Genomic DNA, 26,346 nt, shown 5'->3' with positions numbered 1-26,346 from the left:
TCCGTTAGGTATGCCTCTGCTTTTACCTATAAGATCACCAAATCTAATAACACTTCCTATATTTGAGATACCACCTATACTTCTGTGGGAAAAGAATGAAACCATCCAGGTTTGCCAAATTACTCCTACTCAAACCATCCATATAGAGAGCTGCATTTATGAAGCTGACCTAATTCATCCACATGAAAGGACTGGAACATATGAGGCTCCCTTATAATGCAGCAGCTCTCTTAGGTTATTCATGGCCCAGGACAAGATAGCTGATGTGCTGCTGGGCAGGAGGTGGAGGAGATAGGGAAACATGGGGACTGTTCTCCAGGCAGCCAAGAGGGCAAGGAGGAGAAAGAAGCAGGAAAGAGGGGCTGAACTTTACATCTTTATCTGAAGTCATTCACAACTTCTTTGGCTGAGCCTGCAAGTCGTAAATATTAATGACAGATGTTTGAACAATTCTCACATTTAAAACCTGTTATTCACAAAGTCACAAATTACAGTTCAGGGGAAAGAATAAAGGTCAATGGTGCAACCAATCTGGGATGTGTGTTCTTCTAGTCCTAAGTATACATTTTGTGCTCACAGTTTGTGAGGTGCTGAAGTGAGTGGCAGCTCGTTTTACAAGAGCATGGCATATAGGGGCTAATGGTAGTGAGGTTCCCAGCTTTCCTGCTTCTCCGCTAGCATCTTCTTTGAGTCTGCAGAAAAACACTGTGAGTTTTCAGATACAAATTCTTAAGGGAGCCAGAGAGCTGCACCTTTCATGAATTAATCCAGGGTTCTTAAAATGCATGGTTCTGTTTAATGTGGAACATCTGACACTAGGTTTTGCATATCTCTTTGTTCACATGCAGAGTATTAAAGGGAAATGCTGTGTAATCAATTTAATCAGGTCAGGGAGGGAATCAGGACACCCATTTACTGGCAAAATCCCAGACTCTGTGGGTACAGAGTTTGGAAATCCTATAAATGCATTTAGTTTTATATTGAATGACTTAATCCTGTTTGGCTGCCTATATGGGGACTTGAAGAATAGGCATGGCTTTCCACTGAATCCCATTCTTCACCTGTTCTTTGCAAACTGTTTTTTTCTTAAACTTCAAAAGACAATCGCAGATGGTTGGCTGATGGTTAAGCTATGTTGCTGCTTTAACCAGATAAACTATTAATTGATATTATGCTTCTGCAAAGGAGATGTCTAGCCACACAGGATGAAATGTTGCACTCAGGAGAAGACATGGAAAATTACTCTTGAAATCAATGGGTGTATGCATGCAAATTGCAGCTGCAACTTTATGACAAATTAATATGGGAGATAATACATTTCTTAGCTTGTTCTCTGTTTCTGCTCCTTTTAGTTCAGCCACTACTCAGTCAAATACATAGTAACCTAAGCAACTGCGAGCCACCAACAAGCCTTACAAGTGGAGGTTTTTATCAGTCCGTATCTGTATTGGATTTGAAATTGTTTATATATATGAAAATGTTTATATGTGTCGTTTTTGTTGATATTTTAAATTGCTTAATCACTTTGAAAAGTTTCATAGGAAGCAATTTATAAATGGAAATGAAATTCGCTATGCCATTTGTAAGCAGAGAAATTAGAAGCACCATTTTGCCAAATTTCTCCAGGGAGAGAAATTATTCAAAAAGTTCTCATGAGTGGAGCTCACCATTAGCAGTGACCATAGCACAGCTTGCTTCATTTTAATTAGGTAGTTATATCATCCTTCAAAAGGCTTCCCCACAGGAGTTGGGCAATTAACCATATGCAATTGCATATGGAGATCCTGTTGGTGTGTTTATTTCATAAAATTTATACACTGCTTGTTTATATGTTAAAAAAAATAACCTCAACATGGTTTACAAAGAGAATAAAACAATAAAATTACCAGTAAAAACAGTTAAAAACCACTATTTTAAAAATCAACAAATGGTTGTGAGTATAAAGAGGTATCAAAAACTGTGTACGCCATCCTGAGTTCCTTGGAGAGAGGAAGAATAGGCCACTAAGGAAGAGCTGCAGACCTGCTCTTCTAACATCAGAATTGCTACAACTCATCTGAATGGAATCAGCTATATTTATCATCAACCCATAGGTTGTACAAATTAATTGTGTTATACCATGGTACTATGTTCTAGATGTGCATGCCAAAGGAACAAAGCAGTTTACTAGGTTTGTACTTTGAATTTTGACAAATCCCAAATCCTGAACTAGCAATGCACCACATAGGGATTATAGTCTGATGAGATACATACATACATACACATACAGTACACACACACACACACACACACACCTGCCCTTCTGGGAAAACACTGCATCTATGCTTCTGACATTTGGCAGAGCCTTCAGAAGGATCAACGTTGCCTGAAAATTTCATTCAATTCTGCTCAACAATTAAGAAGTTATAGATGTTTCTTTTTCTTAAAAAAAAACCAAAAAAACCACCAGCAGCACTCATATTTTAAAAGTGCCCCACTCAGAAGGTCCTGAACAGATTTAGCTATGATCTGGCAAGCTTTATCCACTCTGGAGAGGTACTATGTCTGCAAATTTTACCTACTTCTGTCATAAAGAAAATAAATTATAGCATGTTTTACATTTCCCAATAGTGAATGGAAAGAGGCAAAGTAGAGTTGGACAGAACCCAAGCTGTAAGCATATAGAAATAAAGACAGGTCCCTTTACCTTTACCTTTTCTGTGTTGCTAACACTTAAGTTGTCATCAAATGAAAAATCTCCAACAAAAGCTCTTAATATTCTTAATTACCTCTAAAAGTAGATCTCAGCATCTTGCTTTGATACTTGCCCTTTGACTTTCAATGCTAGCCTTAGACCCTTTTGCGCCTAAACGCACAGTCAAAATGGTGCCCGTTTGCTCAGGACCAGGGCCTAGATACAGGAAACTGGCATTACTTCTGGATTCTGCTGTTTGAAAAAACTGCTTCATTTTGCTTCATTGTAAAACTGATTCTGATTACACAAAACTTCCTTTTAATATTCTGCACGGGAAGAAAGAGATCTGTAGGCCCTGCTGTCAGATGTTCCACCAGATGTTCCTCTTGGCTAAACTTGCTGATATGCCTACTTCCATTTCTTGAAGGCTACATTTTAGCATAGCTAGAGATGGATTTGATGAAGTGGTAACAGATTTGGTCGATTCCAAATCTTAACTCCTTGCAGTAGATTTTTGAAACCAAAAGTTTAAATTTAGCACGTCTTGCCTTTCATTAAAATATCTCTCACCAAAACATTTAATAAAACAAAACTAGGATTTTACTGAATGGCTGATACCCGTGGACATCTAATATACTTTTGTCCCTTCCATCCAAGGTGGCATTTTATGGGCTTGATTTGCCTGGAGGGAACTGTGGTGCAGGGATTTACTCATGTAATTCTCACTTCCCACACACAGGACAATCAAAACAGTGTAAGAAAGAAATTCAAAACAGCATGATCATCCCAATAACTGGAAAGGCATCTTGAAAATCTTAACTGTCCTTATGGCACAGAAGCCGTCAAGCGACTGCTCTTTGTTACAACAAGTATTGCTCAATAACCAAACTCTGCACAAATTAACATACTTGGCAGAAATATCCTTGTTTTCTCATTTCATGGCTCACTCCCCAAACTGGATTGGTAGGTAAAATAACAAAAGCACTGATCAGACTATTTTTTAAAAGTTAGAATGGCAATGTGTGTGTCTCTTGAGGTTCTCAGACAATGAGTAAAAAAAAAGTCCACATTTCTTAGCCTGTTATAGCATGTTGCCTGTTTGGCTGTTGATGTTAATTTAACTGAGGGGCATTCACATTTAACCTTTCCTGCCTTTTCCCTTAACTTATTTTACTTGCTGTTTGAATGTATTCCCATCTTTCACAGCAGCTCTTTTAATAATTATACATAAACTGTGATGCACAGTGTTAGAATTGTTGGACTGGAGAACATTCTGCCTAATTCCCTGCCAAAAAGGGGATTCCTCAAAACATCAGCCCCTGCTTCCCAAGTTAACTCCACAAAATCCAGAATACAGTAGTATCACAAAGCCCAACTAATAAGGCAAATTTGGTACAGAACACCCAGGGATTCAAGCACTGTCTGTTTTTATGCTAAAGGGGAAGTGTGATGGCCTGGGAATCGGATTCAGAGGCTGAACCTGAGGAATCCCAGCCTGCACAGGAATCCCCGCCTCCAGAACCAGCTGAGCCAGGGCTGGGGCATGAGCCTGAAGGGTCCTCACCTGTGCTGGATCCTCAGGTGCAGGCACCAGCTGAGTCGGCTCTGGCTCCTGACCCATTGCCTGCAGGTGCTCCACCCCCAGCCCCATCAGAGGAAGCTGAGGTTGCCTCTGGGTCTGGTAACCCTCCAACCTCTCCTGAGCTGCAGAGGCTCAGGGCAGAGAGGCGGAGGGAACTAAGTTCCCGCAGGAGGAGTGCTCGCCTCCAGGCCAGGAGAGGCAAGTCACCTGTGGACCGGGGCTGCCCTATGCCTCGGGGCAGATAAAAGCCGGCCAGCCCCAGTCCCAAGTTGCGGGAGAAACATCGTTGGTAGCCTGTTCCTGCCTGCACCCTGTCCTGCCTCTCTGCCGGAGCTCCTAAACTCACCCGACTCCCTGCCTTGGACCCAGCTTCAGCTTTGACGGACTGTCTCCATACTGCACCCTCGACCTGGACTCGGACCTCGCCTCTCGGTTAGCCCTGGGACCAGCACAGGAAGCAAATGATCTAGTTGTCTCACCTGGGCAAAATTCCATCCTGGCATCACACATGGCAATCAACAGACATAAAGTAAAACCTCATATTCCATGTCAATTTAAAATTAAAACTAAAACTCCAGACCTTACTGAAATTTGACTGAGTAACAGAATAAAATACAGAGTAAGAGCTCCCAGGTTTTTATGCCACAGGGATACCTCAGTCAGCAGACCACGACTCTCTTAATCTCAGGGTCATGGGTTCAAGCCCTACATTGGACAAAGGATTCCTGCACTGCAGGGGGTTGGACTAGATGACCCTGGTGATCTCTTCCAACTCTACAATTCTATGATTCTTTGATTTCAGTGTTGGCTGCTTGAAAGCTGGTGGAAGTGAGAATTTCTTGCCCAGGGCCCTCTCAAAACATAGCACTGAATAATGGGGTCAATGGAAAAGGGGCTTGAAGAATAGCAAGATAATGAAACAAGGCCAACAGAGTGCTTTTAATTGGCCATGCAATAGTCATTAAGCTTGCAGTCGCCTTTTCAAAGTTGTCACTGAAGATTGCATAATAGAGCTAGCATTAGTCATCCAGTTCTTCATCTTCCTTTTTGAAAAAGGAAGGAAGAAAAGATGCATTTTATATTTACTGCAATATTTAGCACATTAAGTGCTGCAATTACAATTGCATTTGTATTTGACAGTAAATGCTACTTTAAAATAGCATTACAGAAATTATTTAGTACAGTGTGTTGATGTGACAGTTTTTAATGTCCTCTATTAAATCATTGTTTTACATTTTTCTTTCAGAGTGCATTTTCGGGGGTGGGGGGAATAGAAACCCAGAAAATTATTTCAGACACATTTAGGAAGGCAAAATTAGAGGATAGTGCATGCCCATACACAGTAGGCAGAGAGAAGTGACAGGGGGCTCATCCATATACTCTTTTTGCCCTGTGCTTTCTAGGCCCAGGTCCACACTTTAAAGCTCCATGTCCAAGCACTTTTTTTCGCCCTGCTGTTTCCCCCAGGAAAACCCACTCTTTAACACTGAATTGGTACGAACAGCAATTAGGATTTTCTGCAGTTTGCAGTTTGCTCTGATTCACCAGTAAAGAGCAGGATATGGAGCTTTAAAGCACAGACCCCTGTGTCTAGAAAGCACAGGACAAAAGGTGAGTGTGGATGAGCCCTTACACAAATGCCCTTGCATTCTGTTTCACTGGGCCAATTCACTGCTGGAACAAGTATCAAGATGGCATGCTTCCTCCTCGCACTCCTTATGCCACTCACACTCATACTACCTTCTCAATATAAGCACTCAGTTACTTCCTCCTCCTCCTCTCTCACCTCATAATTTACCTTTTCATCCAGGCAAAAAAAACCAACAATCCTGATTTGCAGATGCCCTCCAAACAGCCTGCAAGCTAGCTTCACACAGTTTGAGCTAAAGTTGAGGGTACACAAGAAGGAAAGAATACATAAGCACATGACTCGTTCACACAGTGCCAACCTGTAGTTTGTCATTACAGCTGAATCAGTGGCAGTGTCTGGACCTCTGCTTTCCCAGGTTCATTCTGAAAACTGTAAGAGAAGCAGGGAATTGACTCAAGCCAAGTAAAACCAAAGGGGGGGACGACCCAATATGGAACAACACACAAAACAGCTCCCCAACAATCACACAGTTAAGCTGTGGCTGGGGTCAGCCTGACCTAAGTGGCTACAGCAGTTGCTCAAGAATGGGGATAAGACCCGGCAGCTTAAAAAAGAAAGCGATGTAAATCCTCATCTCCCAAGAACGGGTAAGCAGAGCATTCACTCTCATTAGGATATTTCTTCTTTAAATAAACTCTATGAATAAGTGCTAGAAACCCAGCACTTTATATTAAAAAAAAACCTTTTGCTTTAGCTTTCCATTCCAGCTCATTCTTTGTGATGAAGAGGTCCGAGCGTTACTCAGAGTGGGAAAAGATCAGGCTGCTGGATAGGGACAAGAAAGGGAATGTGGTTTCCTGAAAAGTTTCCAGAAACGACATGGGAAAATAACTCTTGAAAGAGATGTGGAACTGGAAACACTTCCTTTTGGAGCAGCATTTCCACAGTGTTGTTTTGTTGGGCCAAAAGTAATAACAGTTCTGCTATTATTGTTGCGAATAGAGTGAGCACGGAGGGGGAGAAGTAATTCATGCAACAAGCAGCTATAATTTCTGGGGCTACAGGCCATGTCTACAATGCTGAGGCATGGTATTCATGTGGTTTCTTTAACCTGCAACTCTGCATTTAAAAAAAGATGGGGGGGGGCGGTTTCTTCACATCCCACCAAAAGCAGTCAGAAGCTGTGTTTCCAGGAATGCTTTGGGCAGCAAGAATCTTAGCATAAAAACATGTCTTCATTCTTTTGTTTTTATGTCTACATATCTCCCATTTTCAGACTTGTATGGAGCATGTTGACTCAGTTTTTTCTACACTGTTCCCTTTAATGCAGCAACAGCCTACTGTGAGCCAGTTACCATACAGTCTTGTACGTTGAGTTCAATGGGATTTACTCCCATGAAAGCAAAGAAATGCTTGCAGCCTTAGCTGAGGAATCCATGTGGCCTAAAAACATAACATGAAGTGGTTGCTGTTACAGCTTCCACAGGAGAATCTTAAGAATCTGTTTTCTCTTCTAAACAAGACCAGAGTTTTACAGCAATCATGGCTGCAGAGAACTGGGAAATGAGTGGAGTATTTTTGGAAAGCACAAAAGGCTCTGGGGAATCCTGGGATGAGAGGAAGGAACTTCCAGCACAGTTCACACACACACACACACACACACACACACACACACACACACACCCTTCTGTACCCAATCTCTGTCATAAACAAGGAAAACACTGAAAGTAGATCAGCTGCAGTGCATGCAAAACTAACATATTTATTGTGGCATAAGCTTCCAGGGACTCAAGCAAAGCTTATGCCAGAATAAATTTGTTTGTCTTTAAGGTGCCACAAGACACTGTTGATTTTGCTGCAACAGACTAACACAGCTACTCCTCTGGAAGTACACGAAAGGTAAATATTATGGTTATCAGCCTAATAAACTGCTCAGTTTCACTGATTCCTATCAGTCTATTCCCAGAACAGGGGAAAGCTGAGTTCTCCAGATGTCCCTATCATTTGAAGCTGGTCTGTGCTACCAGCACATTGGTGGCACCCAGGCTATGGAATTCCCTCTTCCAACATGTGCACTTGATGTATTATTTACGATCATGTACACACCAGGTGAAGTCTACCATGTTCTTTCATGCTTATTAATATTTGAGACATCTTTTAATTGCTTTTAGTCGGTGAGGGGCTGAGACATCCATGCCCATTAGAGCAACTGCCTGCATGCTGAGTAGCAACTCTGTCCATCTGCAGTCCTAAGGAGTGTGGCCCAGCAAGCCAGAAGCCTTGGGCAGGGTCAAAGGGCATTGCCAGTTGGTGCCCATTTGAGGAAAACATAGCAGCTTTGGAATTCCCTCTTAGAAGAACAAACTCTATACCCCTCCCCACCTTCTCACTATATAGAAGAGTCTGGTGACTTCTGTTTCAGTGTATCTGAAGAAGTGTGCATGCACACGAAAGCTCATACCAAGAACTAACTTAGTTGGTCTTTAAGGTGCTACTGGAAGGATTTTTTTTATTTTGTTTTGACTATGGCAGACCAACACGGCTACCTATCTGTAACTGTAGTTAGTAGAACTGTCCTGCAAATTTACCATCAATTAAACAATTCAGAAGATAAGCTTGAGAGTTTGGTTGTTTGGCCAAAACCATCTGAAGAAATCACAGAAACAAGTGCATCAATATGATAAATGAAAATCATTTGGGATGGAAGGGGGAAGTGAAAATATAAAAATATCAGGCTATGAAGCTGTATGAATTTGGGTCAGTTAACTAAAAGTGCCCTGAGTGGTTTAGTATTGCAGCCTTCTAAATTGGCTTTGGCCTTTCTTCCTTACAAGAGGAATGTCCCTTACTGGGACTCAAGGAAGCTGGCAATTGACCATGTAAGCTACCTTCTTGGGATACCCAAAAGTAGAACAGATCTCGCTGAAAGGAGTTTGCAGGGTAGAGCTTGGGTAAAGAGATCCTATTTAACTTTTCAAAACAACAAAGCTTCCAGCTTTAATCCCTGGAAAAAAACATGTATTATGTAAATATCGGGTGGTTCCATCTCAAGTATTTTATGGCAATATAAAGAAACCTTTGTTAAATGTTGGGAAGTGCACTCCTTTTGGGAGCCAGCATTCAGAAAGCCAGAGTTAAACCACCTGTACAGGAAGAGCGTGATCCTCCAGAGGATGTAATCAACTGGGATATTCCAGCTGTTGTTATACCAATTTGGTGCTCTTTAAAGCCCATTGTAGTGTCCATTTTACAGCATGATAAGGCCGAAAAGCATACCACTTCACTTACTGGTTATCCTATGGAAACTCTGGAGGAAGAGCTTTTGATTTCTTACTTGGACCTTCCATACAATGAGCAATGGGTTATTTTGTATAGATTATTTGGTTAGGTCCTGCTGCTGGGCTTTCTATGGGTGTATGGTTGGCTACTGTGATAACAGGACACTGTACTAGATATGCCCCTGGCCTGATCCAGTAGCGTTATTCTTATATTCTTACGTCTGCTCAGAAGAAAGCTTCACTGGGTTCAATGAGACTTACGCCCAGGTTGGTGTATATAGAATACAGACTATTACGTGCTTTGCGGAGTACAACTCTAAGGTTCCCATGCTCTGCTGTCTCCTCTCCATTTGGCTTTTCTCACAATGATTTACAACAGGAGAAATTACCTCACGCTAGCATGCAATCAAAGAATTTAGGAGATAGGGACAGAGTTTAAAACAACAGCCAATATACTCTGTGCCAATGATATAGTCTTTCTTTCTTTCTTTCTTTCTTTCTTTCTTTCTTTCTTTCTTTCTTTCTTTCTTTCTCTTCCTTCCTTCCTTCCTTTGTTGTTTTTAAAGTATTTTAATTCATAATTCTAAAACTTGCTGTTAATTTCATTCTTCTTCTTATCTTTGTGTGTGAACAGAGTTTGTCTTTGCCTTTCTACTATTATACTGACCTTTGGGGAGGCTTTGTGAGTGGTCTCCCATGGCTCAGATGCATGGCTCATATCCACCAGAAGCATTCAGCATTGCAGGCCTAATTCTGTAGAACGTCTGTGAGCCAAATGTCCAGTGGGGGGTGGGGAGATTCCAAGGGCTCCAGAATGGCACATGGGATCTCTTGCTGCTGCCATGCTACCCAACTCAACAGCTGTTGGGTGGGAAGTTGCATGTATTGCAGCAGGCTCCCAACTTAACACACATTTCTCTTCTGCTCATGGGGGGCCTGGAATGTAAGCCCCACATAAGTAGAGAGTTGCCTGTATTCTAGAACATGGCTTTAGAGAGGCACGTGTAAAGATAAATAGCATTACAAAGATTTCTTGCCATCCCCAATCTCTGCCAAGTGGTAGCAAGATTCCAGGCTCTTACCCAGGGTTGTGTTTCTGTAGGAAATCAAGACGCGGTGCAGACTGTTGTGTCTAAGAAATATAGTTTATCCTACACATATTTACACTGGAAGCTTTCAATGGATGGAGTGCAGAGTTTACGGCATTCACATCTCAAGAGGGGCTTCTTCCCCTCAGGAGTGCAGCATCAGATTCCCAGACATTTCCGTGTCTCTGTCCCAGCCTGCCTGCCAGCCTGCCTGCATGGTTCTGCCCTGCATCAAGTTCCACCAACTTCCTCCTTCTTGTTCCCAGAAAACCCCTTGCCAAACAACTCCTCCCCTTCTGTCTGCTATCCCAAGCCTAGTATTAAAAGGTGACAATTTTTCTGTAACCTACATCATCGCTCAGCATAACCTTGGCAACCGTCTGTTGCCAAGGGACCCAAGGACTTTTCTGTGATGAGCCATCAACACCTTTTGTCATGCTTAATGGCCTCAATCCCAAGTGCCGCCCTGGTTTGAAAAGGAAACTTAACCTGTACTTTTTTCCACTGGTCTGGCATCTTCCCTTTAATACTCCAAATGTCATCAAAATTCTGCCATTTTACTAATTTCTAACGTTCACTAACTCTAGATTTGCAACAGCAGAGTGGGTGCTGGAAAACACTGCATTCTGAAAAACTTTGATGAAACAATAAATAATTCAATAGGATCAGGGTGCCAGTTATGTTTTATCCAGTGAGTTCTCTGCTCTGTCAGAACTGTGACAAAGAACAGCAGTGTTTTCAGGTCCATTTGAAAGAAGAGTTACAATTTTTACAATAACTATTCACCCTCTTCTACAGTCCCCCAAACAGGAGACGGTGGCAAGGCACCTGATTGGTTGTCCCTTCCATTATTCAGTAAAAGGTCCTCTTTCCATACAGCAATGAAAGAAGCAATAAAAGATTTAAGGGACAGATCGGCATGAAATTGACATCCTGAATGGTCAGTCAGATTTAGAAGACTTGGCAGCTATTCCACAGAATCAGACAGAACCAAATGTTGTTAGCCATAAATAGCCAAATGCCACTCATACCTCTTCTCCCTAGCTTGCATAACCATTGTAGTTCTGATCATATCTTTAACCATGCTTTAAAAAGTAATCTAAGAGACCAGTTCATACACTGGCTGGAGGAAAGAAACCCTTGGAATGTCACTCTTCAATAATTGCTAAAATGCATATTGAAGCAGCTGACTGGTAGCTAACTCTAGCTGCTGTAAAATTAACATAACAGACTTTGATCCTTTCTTTACATATTTTCAAATTCAAAGTGTTGCCCAGAACCCTGCTTTAGTCTAACGCTGCAACACCTTCTTTCTAAGTTAAGCACAGCCAGTCATACATAGTCAGAGCTCAAGGAGGAATCAAAATGAAAAAGTCACAGTTAGGTGTGAAGTGGCTTTTCCACTTAAATAACTGGAGCCCAGATTAAACACATTTATTTGGAGGTGAAAAAATACCTACAGAGTTCTTTGGAAACTTATTTCCAATAAAATGAGAGCTTCATCCTCAGACTGCTTGCTCTTGAGTAATATCATTAATCACATCTTGGTTCAAATTGGCAAAGAGAGTCATGATTGCTATGTGAAAAGTCTGTCCAAAGCAGTTTGCAACAATAAAAGCTGCATTTATATTACAAAATAGTACAAAACACACACAAAATAATAAAACCCATTCAAATCCTTTATACCATAATCCACTCCAGCAAATAGACGGCGCCTACTCAAGGAAAGGCCAGTCAAAATCTTTGGAGCTTTTCAAAAATCTTGAAGAGTAACAGATTGCTACTGGAACAGTTTCAAAGCCATGGAACTACCACAGAGAAGGCCCTGTCTCTGGTGGTCACTAATCTATGCAAAATACACTAGAGATGGAGGAGAAATTCAACTCAGTTTGCATTTATAGCTGAACCTACCTAATTCATACTTTTTGAAACAGTTTGTAAACCAAAAAGACAAACATCCTTCAAAATGGACACTTCCTTGCATCTCAGGGCAATTCTCTGGCCAAGTAATGTATACAAAAAATGCACATACTAGGATAAAGTGTGCATAAAACCACATATATTAGTGGAAATAGCATGCTTGAAAAAGCACTATATAATGGGAAATTGCTTTGCAAAAAATGTGTAATGTGCAAAGTTTCATAAAAGACTCTCTAGTTGGAGAAATTCACACTAATAAACATTACTCGGCTGAAAGACAATTTTAACCATTATTTGGTGCAATTCAGCCAACTGATTTCAGAGTGCAACTGATTTCAGAGAGAGAGGTAAGAAATCTTAGCTGGAAATCAACATGTCTTCAGCAGCACCTGACTTAGCTGAATCATGCCTCATACCTGTTTGGGCTCAGTTGTTTGAACAAGTATATAAATCTTCAAATACCTTTGGGAGTCCCCAACCCCTATCCTTCTACCACCAATGCTCATGAAAATCACAGTGCTTAAGCTCGCCTTAATCCTTCAAGGCATTCTTTGCAGATGGTGAGAATTGCCTTCAGATGCACCTGTTATACTTCGAACAGCACAATGCCATAGAGCCTAAATCTAATGAGTCATTCTGCAAAACCAGATGAATTTACAGTAATAACTGCTTGCAATTTTGCTGATTATTCCAGGGTGTAGAAAAAGCCTGTGTGGGATCGCTTCAGCATAGGGATCAGCCAGAACAATAATTTAGCTTGCAACTCATGCCAAGGAATGATGCCAGTTTTTACCTGTTGGGAAACTGACACGGACATGATGGAAATCAACTTGTTTTTGCATGTCAGGTACAATAGTGTGTGAGCAGGTGTTTTTGAACTATAGCTGGCTTAGATTTAAATAAGTAATTCCTGGTACCCAGAAAATACATTGCAGTTTATTGGGGTGTCCTAAACACACAATAACGTCAGACAGGCAGCACTGAAAAACCATTAGTTTAAGTTTTGCACATTTTTCTTAGGCCAGCTAAATATTCTCTCATATTTTCTGCACTTAGCACCAGTCCAAGCCAGGGAAGAGGAAACACTTGCTTAATCAGATCCTTTTGTGGTTTCTTCTACCTAGAACATTAGCAATGAAAAGGAACCCCAGTAGCAATAATGAACAACTAATACTTAAAGAGACCTGCTACAAGTAAATTTCAGCATTAGATAGAACGAAATCCTGCTAGATGGGGGGCGGGGTTTAAGAAATAGATGCAATACATACATGAATGAAAATATCACGTTTTTGCTCTCAAAATGTTACACTGTTATATAGTTAAGATTATGACCAGAAGTCAGAAAGATCACGTGTTATTTTTACATTTCTTCCTTCTGCACACATAGTGAATATATGATCTCCAATACCAGTGGTGACCAGAAATGTAATTATGTTACCCAGCAGGGAAAGCTTTGTCGTAACAGCTGGAAGAAATAAAGAAAAACACTAACATTTGAGAATGGTGCCAGGATGTGGAGATACAGGGACCTGGGATGGAATGGGGATGGGGTTGCTACAAATATTTGCTCACCTGTCTGCAGAACTGGCAAGGTTACAGGCAACACATACTGTAATACTCATTCCATGCTCTTAAGACATTGATCTTTTAGTGTGCACACTCACTTTGGAACTCCCTGCTTACTGATATCAGACAAGTGGCTTTGCTGTACTATTCTAAGCACTTGCTAAAAACATTTTTGTTTAGGCAAACCTATTCAAACATATAGAAGCTGTCATTTGTTTTAATTTGGTTTTAGCTTATTGTTAATTTTATTGATTGATTGAAAAAAAAAACCAGAAAAGAGATTTCCACTGGACACCATTTTAGGCATCCAATTTCCTTACATGTCCAGAAATTTCCAGATGTATGGCAAGCCTATTGTTGTCATTTAATTTTTATATCACTTATATGTCAAAATAGTTTCTTAGTGGTTTACAACTAAAAAAAAAAAACCACAGTTAAAATACACAATGACATTAAAACATCCTGAATTAAAACATACAATTAAGCAAACAATTAAAAATGAGTCTTATATCTATCAAAAGTTACTTTCAACAACTCAGTCTGTCAAAAAGATCTGAGAAGCACCTGTATTTTCATTGGCAGGTGCCTGACATGATGTACCCCAAAATTGTCATAGGCTAGGAAATTCAACATGACTGTAACAGCGATGTCTGTAACCATCCAGAAATGACTCAACCTTTTGTCGCTTAAAGTTTTCTTCAGGACTGAACAAGCATAGTCAGCATCAACACCAATAGTTTATTTCATATTGCAGCAACTGGTATGTGTCTTCTTTAACCAATATTGCTAAATAAGTATATAATGACGATAATCTTCCAAACTAAAAAAAGAAGAAGAAAGAAATCTGTAGGGGGAACACTAAACTTTACTAGGGAAATCTATCCTTGTTGAATCAACCACACCATCCAGCTTAAAATGTGAGCATTTATCTCACACAATTAAAAAGCCACATCCTGAGTTCATCCGCTCATCTGAGTGTGGTGCACAGTGTTTTCACATCATAGAAATTGTTTTAATGCAAGGTTTTATTGCTAATTATTTGCAGAGAAGACTTGTGGAATTAGTGGTGGTTTGTAGAGCAATCTTCCCCTGGCACCCACAACTTTTTTATTGTTTCTCAGCCTGTTTCAAGCACAGATGAAATTCATCGTTTCTGGATGGGTCAGAAGGTGGGGGGAGATGTGAAAAGAAGAGAAAATAGCTTGAAACTACCATTGTGGAGAAAATGAAACCAGATGCATGGAACGGGAAAGATGCTGGTGGGAACAACATTGAAATAAAGCACATTTTTCCCTGGGAGATGACAGCCTTGTGCAATCCCTCAAGGCTTCCTTCCCACAGACATCTCTCCCCTACGGAAAAAGATTCTCAGGAGGAGGCACAACCTAACCTCTGGGAAGAGGCATCAACAGAGAATGTGTCACCATCACCAGTGAAATATTTCACGTCAAACCTGTATTGTCCTGTGTCCCCCCACACACACACACACCTGATTTTTCAGGGAGAAAAGGGGGGGTAAAACACCCCACCGGCTCCTCAACAAGAACTGAGGAGAGAAGCACCCTCAAGCTGGAAAACAGAAAAGAAAAGATTTTGTCTAATCCTGTTTATTTGGAGAGGCTTGGCCAGTGCTTTTCAGCAGGGTGATTCCAGTCTGCTCTAAACTGACACAGTGACATGATGACTGGGCTTTGAAGATAGAGTAGCAGTGTTTATGTGGAGAGCAGCCCTGGTGGAGAGGGAAAGGAGGGGGGGCAGGAGGCGTTGGGAGGGAGATCGGGAAACTGTAACTCATTGTGGATGGGCTGGCCTGGCCTGGGTGGCAAGCTCTTAAAGCTCAGAACATTCATCAACCTGCCTAGCGGGCCGACATGCTGGAGCCACAAGTTGCTCTCTCCCTCTCCGACTGTGTCAAGCGTGATCTAGTCCAACTGTGCGGAGACAGCACAGCCCCGGCCAGACAAGCCCTGGTCAGTGCAAATAATCACAGCTCTGACTCCTTTCTCTGTTACTCAGCAAAGCCTGGCCACCGAACACAGCGTTCTCACAGGAAGTTTACGTCAATTCTCTTCCACACATACACACACACTCACACGCACAGAGTCCGATTCATCTCAAACTCCATTTGAATTGCTCAAGTTACACCCAGGGCTCCATTTGGCCTTCTGCCTTCACTTTTAGACATTCTTCACCAATTAAAGCCTCATTTCTTTCAAAGCTTATATCCCTAGCGCAAGTCTCCTAATGTCTATAGCATTGCTTCTGGCTTATCACCAAGGGTACTTTTGCCATCCTTTTCGCAGGGCTAGGGAACTGCAGCAGCCTTATACTGACCTCAAGGAGAGCAGTTTTTCCCCCATATCTACCACTCGTTTCTTAGCAATTAGGTTATAAATATGCAAAAATAACAGACACAACTCCCCCCCCCACACACACACACACACAAACAGTAAGATGTTGAGAGTCATGCAGGAATCCAATATCTCTGCTGGAATTTTATTCTAAGAAGTTCAGTCTCACTGTGTAATGTGAACAGATTTACATATTTGGAGTTCTGTCACATTCTATTCCAGAAGCTCATGACAGGAAGCAGCAATATGACGTTTTGGGTTTTGTTTGAGATCAGTGGGGCTTACTTTCAGGTACATGTGTATAGGACTGTAGACTTACATTATTATTTCAAAGTAAAATGAGTCTGCAAATGACAGGCAGAATGTTATAAGGGCAAGAAGTCTTAAAATAAAGCGGGAAGGTAAACGGCATTTCTGTGTGCTGCTCTGGTTCGCCAGAAGTGGCTTAGTCAGGCTGGCCACATGACTCGGGAGCTGTACACTGGCTCCCTCGGCCAATAAAGCGAGATGAGCGCTGCAACCCCAGAGTCATCCGCAACTGGACCTAATGATCAGGGGTCCCTTTGCCTTTAACATATGGCGTCCCACTCCTGCTGTAAACAGGCACAAGTTAGCAAGTATAATAATAACCCATATATTCTAACTTCTTGAATAACTGGGGGGGGGGGTCAAATAGCCAGGTTTTATTAATCCATCTCAGCCTTAAAATAAAATCCCTTATTAATGGGATTTTCAAGGTGGTTCATATACTGTAACCATTTGCACTGTGATGGTTACTTATAATCCCACCATACAGTGAATGCAACCACATGGACAACCAGAACTCGGGGGCATCTGGCCACACAGTGAGACAAATGTTATCAAAGTTCAGCAACATGCCATGAATGTGCATGAAGCTACTGGGGGGTCTCTGATCAGCTACTATGGCCCAAAGGGGATTAAGCTTGCAGCAAACATGGATGCGTGTCAAATATATGGTCAATGTATAAATGTTCATTTAACTGACTATTAAAACACCTAATAAATAACAACACAAAGATATTAGAGTGTTTTCTTTAGCATATTGCTTATCCTCTTATCAGTACTTCTAGCAAAGATGCCCAGGACACACTGGGGAGCAGCAAAGTGGGGAATTGAGGGCTGCTGAATCAGAGTATACATACAACAAAAGCCATGCTAGCAACTGATGTTTTGCCACTGATACCCAACAGGCATTCTAACTTGTATGAATTGATTTGGCATTAGTGAAAAGTGCAGGTGCTAAACAACTCTGGCATTTAGGAGCAAAGAACTTACTTGTCCTAACATGGAAAATTTACATATTCTAGAGATGGTAAAATATCTCAGGGCAATTAGGTCATGGCATTACTATACATTTAACTACAACTTCCATCAGCCCCAGCAAGCATGGTCAAAGGCCAGAGGTGATGGAACCTGTAGTTCAGCAACTTCTGAAGAGCCACACCTGCTATTTGAAGTGGGCATCTAAAAGCTGGTTTTAAGAACTGACATCCTATCACTTTTGTTATGGGGTCCTGGAAGTGCTTTAAGGGTCACATTAATTGGTGAAGTCCTATTCATTTTAAATTGTACTTTCGTGTGTTATGTTAGTTCACAGAACGATCAGTCCCATGGCAGTGTTCTGCCATAGAGACAGCACGATGGCACTTTGAGACTGCACCACAGATTGAGCCCAAGCAACATGAATTTTAGTTTTCAGAAAGAAGTGCCCACACTGCATGGCAAGATGATTAATAAATAAATAAAATTATCCAGCCACAATCCAGGAGCCATGTTTAGGCCCAGAAAAATCAACAGGCTTAATTGCAGCCAGCTTTACACAAGATGCTAACTTCTGACTTTTCCCATTAGATTTCAGTGCTATATAGAGGGATTACTGTACATTTTTAAAAAAAAAAAAAAAAAAACCTATCTGAGTGCCCCAATCTACTGCAGCTGGGATTGCAACCTTTGGCATGTCATCAGGTTTGTGAATGGTAACCCAAAAGGTATGACTGTGTCATTAAATATATAGGTGTGTAGTATGTTTGGGTTATTCGTTTGTGTTTTAATTTATTTGTATCGCAATGAGAAATTCTTTGAGGGCACAAAAAAGGGCTGGATTTTGCTTTGCCAGTAGTTTGCCCATGAGTAAAAAGGAGTGTTCTTAAGGCCAGTGTTTGCGTGTACTTATTTGTATGTGTATGAATTTGCAATATCAAAGCCTGGTCTTACAATGCAGCCTGTTGTCTTCAGGTTAGGCTTGTTAAATGATGACAGAGAAGTCACACACCGAAAGAGTGACACCACCCTTAGAACTATTCCCAAGGGAAAAAAAGAAATTGGTGCTGCACTAGACTTAAGGTGACCTTTTCTTAAGTGATAATATATGTGCACAACACTAGCAGGTTGCATCATGATGCTAAACCTTGTGATCTAATTATTCAACCCTAATATAAAGGGCAGGGCTTCATGGGAATGATACATTCAGAGCAATACCAAGAACTCTGTTTCACAATATGAAGGGGGAAATAGTGTCAGGTGATCCCTTAACATGGGAAAGTTCTATTAATAAAGGGTTTGGTTCCCTAGACTTCTTGCAAAATGAAAGCTGGACTACATTAACAATATAAAATAATTACCTCTGTCTTCGAAATTAACTTTATTGTACTTTATGTTTATTTTTTATGTCTGTTCATTTTAATTTTTGTGTTTTTTTATTTTAACTTTTTGCATGACTCAAGGAGCAGTGATGTGATTACAAAGTCTAAAAATCAGGGTATAAAACAGGTATGAGAAATGCTTGGACTTCCTGTTGTAGGGGCCCATATACTGTAGTCCTTCCTTCTTAAACACCAATCAGCTCCTATTTGTATCACACAATGTGATGCAAAATATGTTGATCAGTTATTGACACCAATGTCATAGCCAGCTGATTAAGAGATGTAAAATTGGAGCTCATCAGGTCACCACTCCAGTGGCACCTAAATCAAAATCAGGTCCTGAATACACCTTTGGTCTTAGAACTTATGTGATGCCACTCATGACCATAGTCCTCACCCAGTGCTATGTGTTTGGATGGAGACATTTTCCTCTGTTAATTTTAATTCAATATTTCAGCAGCATTTAACCCCATTGTCCATGAAATGTCACTTTTAACACTACAGGACCAGCAGGTGTCAACTGGATGACTCACTGATGGATTGCCTTTTACCTAGCAAGATGTCTGAGAGCAGAGCAATTGCTCTTAGACTCAGTGCTGCCCTTGGGAAAGAGTAGATAGGTAAATCATTGGTTTCTTATATCAGTATGTTGCCCACATAGTGCTTGATGGCAATAATTATGGAATTAGAAATAAAAGATTGGAATGTACACTGAGCACATATGGACAGTGGTGCAGAAAGGTAATTTTAGACCCTGAACTTAATGGTCTAATGGGGAGGGGGAGCTTTAGATAGCCATATATTTTACTTCATTTGGGATGCACATAATTAACCTTTCTCTTCTCTCTCCTCCTCAATTCCATGTTTTACAACTCCTTCTACATTCCTGACCTGTTAGAGCAATAACAGAAAACAGTGTGCAAGCCCTGATTTTTGTTTTAATGCATGCCCAGGTTTGCATTTTAAATTAACTTAAGGCATAGTACCATAATGATACCAAAAAATAGGATTTGCTTCTGCTACCCTGAGATCCTGTTTACTTGTAAATATGTTTGTCATGTTTATTATGGCAAACAGCCAGCATAATTTACTTGGAAATAAGCCCCATTTTGTTGCAGAAAAGGATAATAAAAATAATAAAACAAGGATCTGTAAGCATGCACATGCCATGCTGGCTACCCATCTCCCCCAAGTATAAAATGCTTCTTATTTTCAAAATGTTTGCTACATTGACCAGCATTGGCCTCTGAGGGTTCCAGCATGTGCTTGGCAGCCCAGGGTTCATGCCAGATGTGCTTTCCACTGCCCCCATTGTCTGCCATTCTCTGAGTGATAACTGGGGGGCTAGGCTGTGGTGCCCGGGACTTACCGTATTTTTCGTCCCATAGGGCGCACCGGCCCATAGGACGCACCTAGTTTTTTCCTTTATTTCCCCCCAAAAACCAGGTCGGGGAATCCAAACCAGGTCAGGGAACAGCGGAATGGCGGCGCTGCGCCTCCCCGCTGTCCCCCGAGCTTGTGGGGCTGCCCGATGTCTGCCCGAAGCGCAGGGCGCTCTGCTTCAGCACGCCCCGCGCTCCGTGCAGGAGGCTGCTATCCGCAGCCTAGGGAGCCCTGCGGGAACTCCCGCGGGCTCCCCAGGCTTGTGGATAGCTTCCTGAAGCCTGGAGAGCGAGAGGGGTCGGTGTACACTGACCCCTCTCACTCTCCAAGCTTCAGCAAAAGCCTGCATTCACCCCATAGGACGCACACAGATTTCCCCATCATTTTTGGAGGGGGAAAAGTGCGTCCTATAGGGCGAAAAATACAGTAGGTCCCAACATCCAGGCATAGCTGAATCGCTGCATACAAAAGGTGCACACACTCATAAGAATGAAAATCTACCACAGGCTATTAGTATGTTTCTGAAAAGAGTGTGCCTCTGGAGTCGGTATCACTGGCAATGTCTCTATGCCCCACCAGGGGCCCACTGCCAGTCTCTTGAGCTCCCTGGCCCTGCTTCTCCTCCTCTTCCACCACATTCCCGTCACTGCCTGCTCTGAGTAAACCACAAGACAAGAGGCTTTCTTGGTTTGGCTTGCCCTTTACCCTTGGACCAGGCCTAGAGGAATGGGGCAAGCAAATGGGTAGTGGTGGCAACAGCAGCAAGGAGGCCTCTGAAGACATCTTGCCAAAGGGCCCAACCCTACTGGACCTGGCACACTTTCTACCTACCAGCTCACAATTTCCAAATTTCCCTTTTTTAAATAAAGTAATTGCTCTGATTTACCAGCCAGGGAAATCTGGCTCTTCCTTCTTTCTGCCCCCGCCCCCTGCAACTCCACCCTAGTTCCTCATACTCCCAAATCCATTTCCAACTCTTTTCAAAGAGAGGATGGGAGAATGCACATGTTTGCATGAGTTCTTGAGGAAGAACAATGCTCATGTATGTTTTTTGGCATGGGTCGCTTGGCAATTTAAAATTGGCAACGTGGCCCTAGAGGTTCCCCACCCTTGCAGCAATACCTAATAGGAACCAATAGCATAGCAGACGGGGAGTTAGAGTCCAAGCATGAAAAAAAATAATGCATACAAGATGTTCAACACTTTCCCACATAATAAACGTGGGAATCCCATAGAATTTGTCCCAGGACTTGAGGGATTTTTTTTTTTTTTAATGAATCATGTTTGCTACATCCCCAATTTCACCGACCCACTCTAACTGCAAGACGATAAGTCTAAGGAGCCAAAGCATTTCAGCAGACACCTCTAAGTTGTCCACAAGCAGCAGAATACAGTGGAACAGAAAGAAGCAAAGAGGCTAGCACATTTCTCAAATGGAAAAGCTACATTCACAAACTGCTGTCATGCAGGGAAGATAGAATGGTTAGGTTAGCTCAGATGTAGCTGAACAACAACTTCCATCATCCCTGCCCATTGCTCATGCCGTCTAAGGCTGATGGGATTTGTGATTCATTTGAATTGCTTTTGAACTGTTTAAAATGTATCTGCTGTTTTTTTAATGTTCTAAATTATGTTTATTGTATACCACCTTGAAGCAACTGGGTAGAAGCTGATTAATAAATTAATGATACTAATAAAAATAATAACATCTGGTGAGTCAAAGGGTCCCCACTGCTGGGTTAGCCCTAAGTCAGACTCTCATGGAAGAAGATCTATTTTTATTGAGAGAGTTGAGTATGTTGGAGTAACAGGAAAAGTTGGGGAATAAATGTAAATGAAGAAGAAGAAGAAGAAGAAGAAGAAGAAGAAGAAGAAGGATGTTAACTCAGAAGACGTCTTACTGAATGCACTTGAATTTACCATTTTGTAAGCGTGCTCAGCACTGCAGTCTTTTATTATGCCTGATGTTAATATTTTCACTCCATTTCCCCTTCCAAAAAAAGGAAAATCTGTCATTAGTTAGAATATATTTATATAGGGGTTTTTGTTGTTTTTTTGAGCAAGCATTTCAAGAAGCTTCAAAATAAGATTATCATCTAGCTTTGCAGACACAGCAATTTACCAACTGCCTGACAAATGTTTTCATATGAAGAAATAATAAATCACAGCATTGTCTGTTTTGGGAGGGTAATGGTTTTAGTTTGGTGACCCAAACAATCATGGTTTCCTGATTTGTGTCATCAGGGCTAAGGACTAACCAGAAGTGTGTTTAAATTAATCGAGTTGTGCTGTACTGATTCTTTTAATCCCCTTTTTAAGATGATAGTTATTTTGAAACGATTGCATTTGACGCTCCATTCTGTTGTTCCCATTGCTAAGACTTCCAGATGCCCCCTTCGAAAGAAGGTTCCTTCATTTCAGAATTTGCCTTATCAGGTGCAGCTACAGTGGTACCTCGGGTTAAGAACTTAATTCCTTCTGGAGGTCCGTTCTTAACCTGAAACTGTTCTTAACCTGAGGTACCACTTTAGTTAATGGGGCCTCCTGCTGCTGCCGCACGATTTCTGTTCTCATCCTGAAGCAAAGTTCTTAACCTGAGGTACTATTTCTGAGTTAGCAAAGTCTGTAACCTGAAGTGTATGTAACCCGAGGGACCACTGTAGATTAATTTGGTAGCTTTTAAGGTGCCGCAAGATTCTGTGAAGCTTTTACCAAATGTTTCAATTCATAAAATGTTAAGGCATCTACTGGTGTGGGGAACATAGTTTTCCATGCTCTATGAATTGTAGAGCTGGAAGGGACCCTAAGAGTCATCCAGTCCAACCCCTTGCAATGCAATTAAATTGGAAGCAGCTAGGGTTAGGAGAAGCTTACACCAGGTTCTCTTTGCAGTGCTAAATCATCTTAAGAGCTCCCTTATGTTTTGTTTCATGAACTTTCTTGGAAAGAACTCAGAAAATCCCAAGAGTTGGGGTTTTTTTTTCAGGATTCTCCCAAAAAGCAATTAAAAAAACTAATTACAAGCCAAGCCTAGAAGAATGGAGGAAGGTGGCCCATAATCAGCTTAGCTGAAAACCTTCAGTTTGTGTTAGGTTGCTTTCAACAGCATGTTCTTAAGGGTCAGGTGGGGACAGCCTATTGTACTCAGGTCCTGCCTGTGGTCTTCCCTTAGGTATCTGGTTGGCTACTGCGAGAACAGGATGCTGGACTAGGTTGGCATTTGGGGTGATTCAGGAAGACTTTCCTTATATTCTTATGACACAGCAGCATGCATGCTGGAGCTAAGGAGTCTGGGTCTGGTCAGTGCCTTGATGTGAGACTGGTTGTGTATCGCCATTATCTCCATAATGGAATAAAGGTGAGATATAACTTTAATAAATCACAGCTCATTGTTCAGCAGCAGAGTGGCTGTGGGATCACTAATTGTAGTACTTCATTTGCTTTAAATACTTCAAAACACACTATTCAAATAAGTTTTCTTATGATATGTATGAATTTGATATTAATTCCAGGCAGGATTAAGTGGCACTGGCAATCAGCTCTTTTCTTTATGGGATGTGCAGGCATGTTTGTTTCCTGAGAGAAAAGTTGCCACTTACATCTTTCATGAACAATCCAAACAGATATATGTTTTTAATGTCCTAAAAATATACTAAAATGCTATTTTTTTCCATACTGCATGTCTTATTTTCCATTTGCTTGTTCTCTTCATGTGAATTGTGTGTTCCAACAGAGTATTCATCACCTGATGGGAATGCCACAGATTGCTGCAATCTGCTGAGATATATATTTCTGAATCACCTCACACACTAGCCAGAAATTCATTATGTCAATGATTTATTGTCTCTGGTGAACTTCTCATTGCTGCTGAGAACTTAAACTAGTTCAGCTGCTCTGGTTGATGAGGTACCAAAGCAGATGACAAGCCCACAACAATGTCTGGAAACCTAAGCTGGGAAAAGATGCATCTAGAGTGAATTGAGAAATACTGTCTTAAGGACAGGAGAGAATCTGAGTCTACATCTGAGCCCTGTTGCATGACTTATAGTGGTTTTCAGGGGCCAGAACTTGAGATCTTCCTTCATTTGTCTCTCAGACCTCATTCAGGTGAACAGCAAATGGTGCCTTCATACCTCCACCTTTGCTACACACCTGTATCTGCAAGTGTATCTGCAGGGGTGGAAGCATCCCACCTGTGGCCTGCTTAGATCTAGCATGGGTCCCAATTTGGCCCATGGGGCCATTTCCCCCCAAAACCTATGCCCACATGTGATGTCAGATGTGGAGCAGGTAAGGACATGGCTCAAAAGGAAGAATCGGGAGCTTAAAGTAAGCCTGGGATCTGCTGCATTAAGGAATTCCCCTTCAATAACTCCCTAGTGCAGTTGAAGAGGCACAGGGCTCTGCAAGTGCCAATCATCGGCTGATCATGGTAGCACTTGGCAAAATCACCAGACAAATGCCAGTTTACACTGTCCTTTGACTTCACTCCCAAAGGCACACTCTTCCATTGTCTCCCAAGACAGGGATGCCAACCAAACCAACCAATATACTATACTGCCATATGCCATTGCATGAAGCTGAGGCTCCAATACTTTGGCCACCTCATGAGAAGAGAAGACTCCCTGGAAAAGACCCTGATGTTGGGAAAGATTGAGGGCACAAGGAAAAGGGGACGACAGAGGATGAGATGGATGGACAGTGTTCTCGAAGCCACAAACATGAGTCTGACCAAACTGTGGGAGGCAGTGGAAGATAGGAGTGCCTGGCGTGCTCTGGTCCATGGGGTCACGAAGAGTCGGACACGACTAAACGACTAAACAACAACATGCTATTGCAAACATTTATAATGCCTAGACCGGGGACACCACCTTTTTGGAGCTCATGGGCACATCTGCAAACCAGAGAAACTGCTGGGGGAACCACACCACACTGCAACCAAGCAGACAGCCAAGCATACTCTGTTTGTTACAACAGAATGCTTCCTTGAAGCCAGAGAAGGCCTTTGTGGGCAAATGTGTGCCCATAGGTGCCATGTTGGCAGTCACTGGCCTAGGCTAACAAATTTCACCAAATGCTTATCAAGTATTTTGGTTTTCAGAACACTGGTGTCATTATTTCTATTAAGCGAATGACACACTAAAAAGGTAGAAACACCCACCTCTATTTTTGAATGGGAAGAGAACACTGGCTTTTAAATCATTCCCAGGACTGACTCTATGACATATTTCTAAATGGTTTGCCTTTCAAAGCATCTAGTAAATTTTTCAACCTAAGTACTTTTTGGCATGTTAATCAAAAACAGATCTTTCCATCAAACACAGTCATCCTGACTGCAAAGGTCCCATCTTTCTTCTCTTTGCACATTTTTTCATACAGAATTGTTTTTCCTTTTTAAGGTTTAACTTTAAAACCTTATAGAAAACTTAAAAGGTTTGCAACATGGAAGTAACACCAAGAATAAGTTTTTTCTATGATTTCCACACACACCCTTAGTGCTTCAGGTGCTTCATATCTATTATCTCCATTATCCTACAAAAACTGCTAAGCAGGCTGATATTGTGATCTACATTTCACAGATGGCAGTCAGAGGCAGAGAGAAGACCCTTGCCGAAAGCCACCCAGTGGGTTCGTGACTGAATCTGGATCCAGTTCATTGCTCAGGTTCTTAACCACTAGGCTCTAACAGTGTTTCAGTCTGTTAGTCCTCAAAATAACAGCATAATAAAAATCTACATTAATATGGTGGGTTTGATATTTCCTAAATGAAGCAAAAATGGAATTGACCTCTTACTCTTTATGAGTCTGATAGAATTATAAGAACTTACTATCAGCAAAACATGCTGCTATGATTTCATCATTGTTTGTTCTGTCATATATTTGTGCAAAAAGTTCTTCTATAACAACAAACCCACTTCCATGAAATGTTCAGGTTTGCTGCTTGACTGTAACATCACAGTTTATTTCTCTATGGCCAAAATCAGTGGTATAGCAATTCAACACAACATTAACCCTGGGAGAGGTTCTTCATATTCATTAGCTGCTTCTTCTGCCCTAGCTTTACTGGAGACAGAGAGAAGTGGATGCAATCTATTTTATTTCTTGCAAAACCCAGAACCATCATCCATAGTACCTGATCTCCATCTCTGCCAGTAAACCACTGGGAAACCCAGTTCAATTCAGTGTCACAGTCATTTTAGCTTCCGATTCAGTTCCTGGTCTTGCTCTGATAGGAACTCTAAACTTCCTA

At 41.5% G+C, this 26,346-nt stretch overlaps 1 long non-coding RNA gene across 1 annotated transcript; it reads left to right on the top strand.

The window, feature by feature from the left end:
- The first annotated feature begins 544 nt into the window (after nucleotides 1-544).
- On the top strand, nucleotides 545-26,034 carry LOC307219888. The gene is made up of 4 exons (XR_013840641.1): nucleotides 545-707; nucleotides 19,218-19,333; nucleotides 23,364-23,454; nucleotides 25,676-26,034. It is a non-coding gene; the product is annotated as an uncharacterized lncRNA (long non-coding RNA).
- The last annotated feature ends 312 nt before the right edge of the window (nucleotides 26,035-26,346 follow it).

Source organism: Podarcis cretensis, assembly GCF_951804945.1.
Source record: "Podarcis cretensis genome assembly, chromosome: 7".
Lineage (NCBI taxonomy): Eukaryota > Metazoa > Chordata > Lepidosauria > Squamata > Lacertidae > Podarcis > Podarcis cretensis.
Note: the sequence above shows the minus strand (reverse complement) of the source record. Positions and strands in the feature narration are given on the sequence as shown.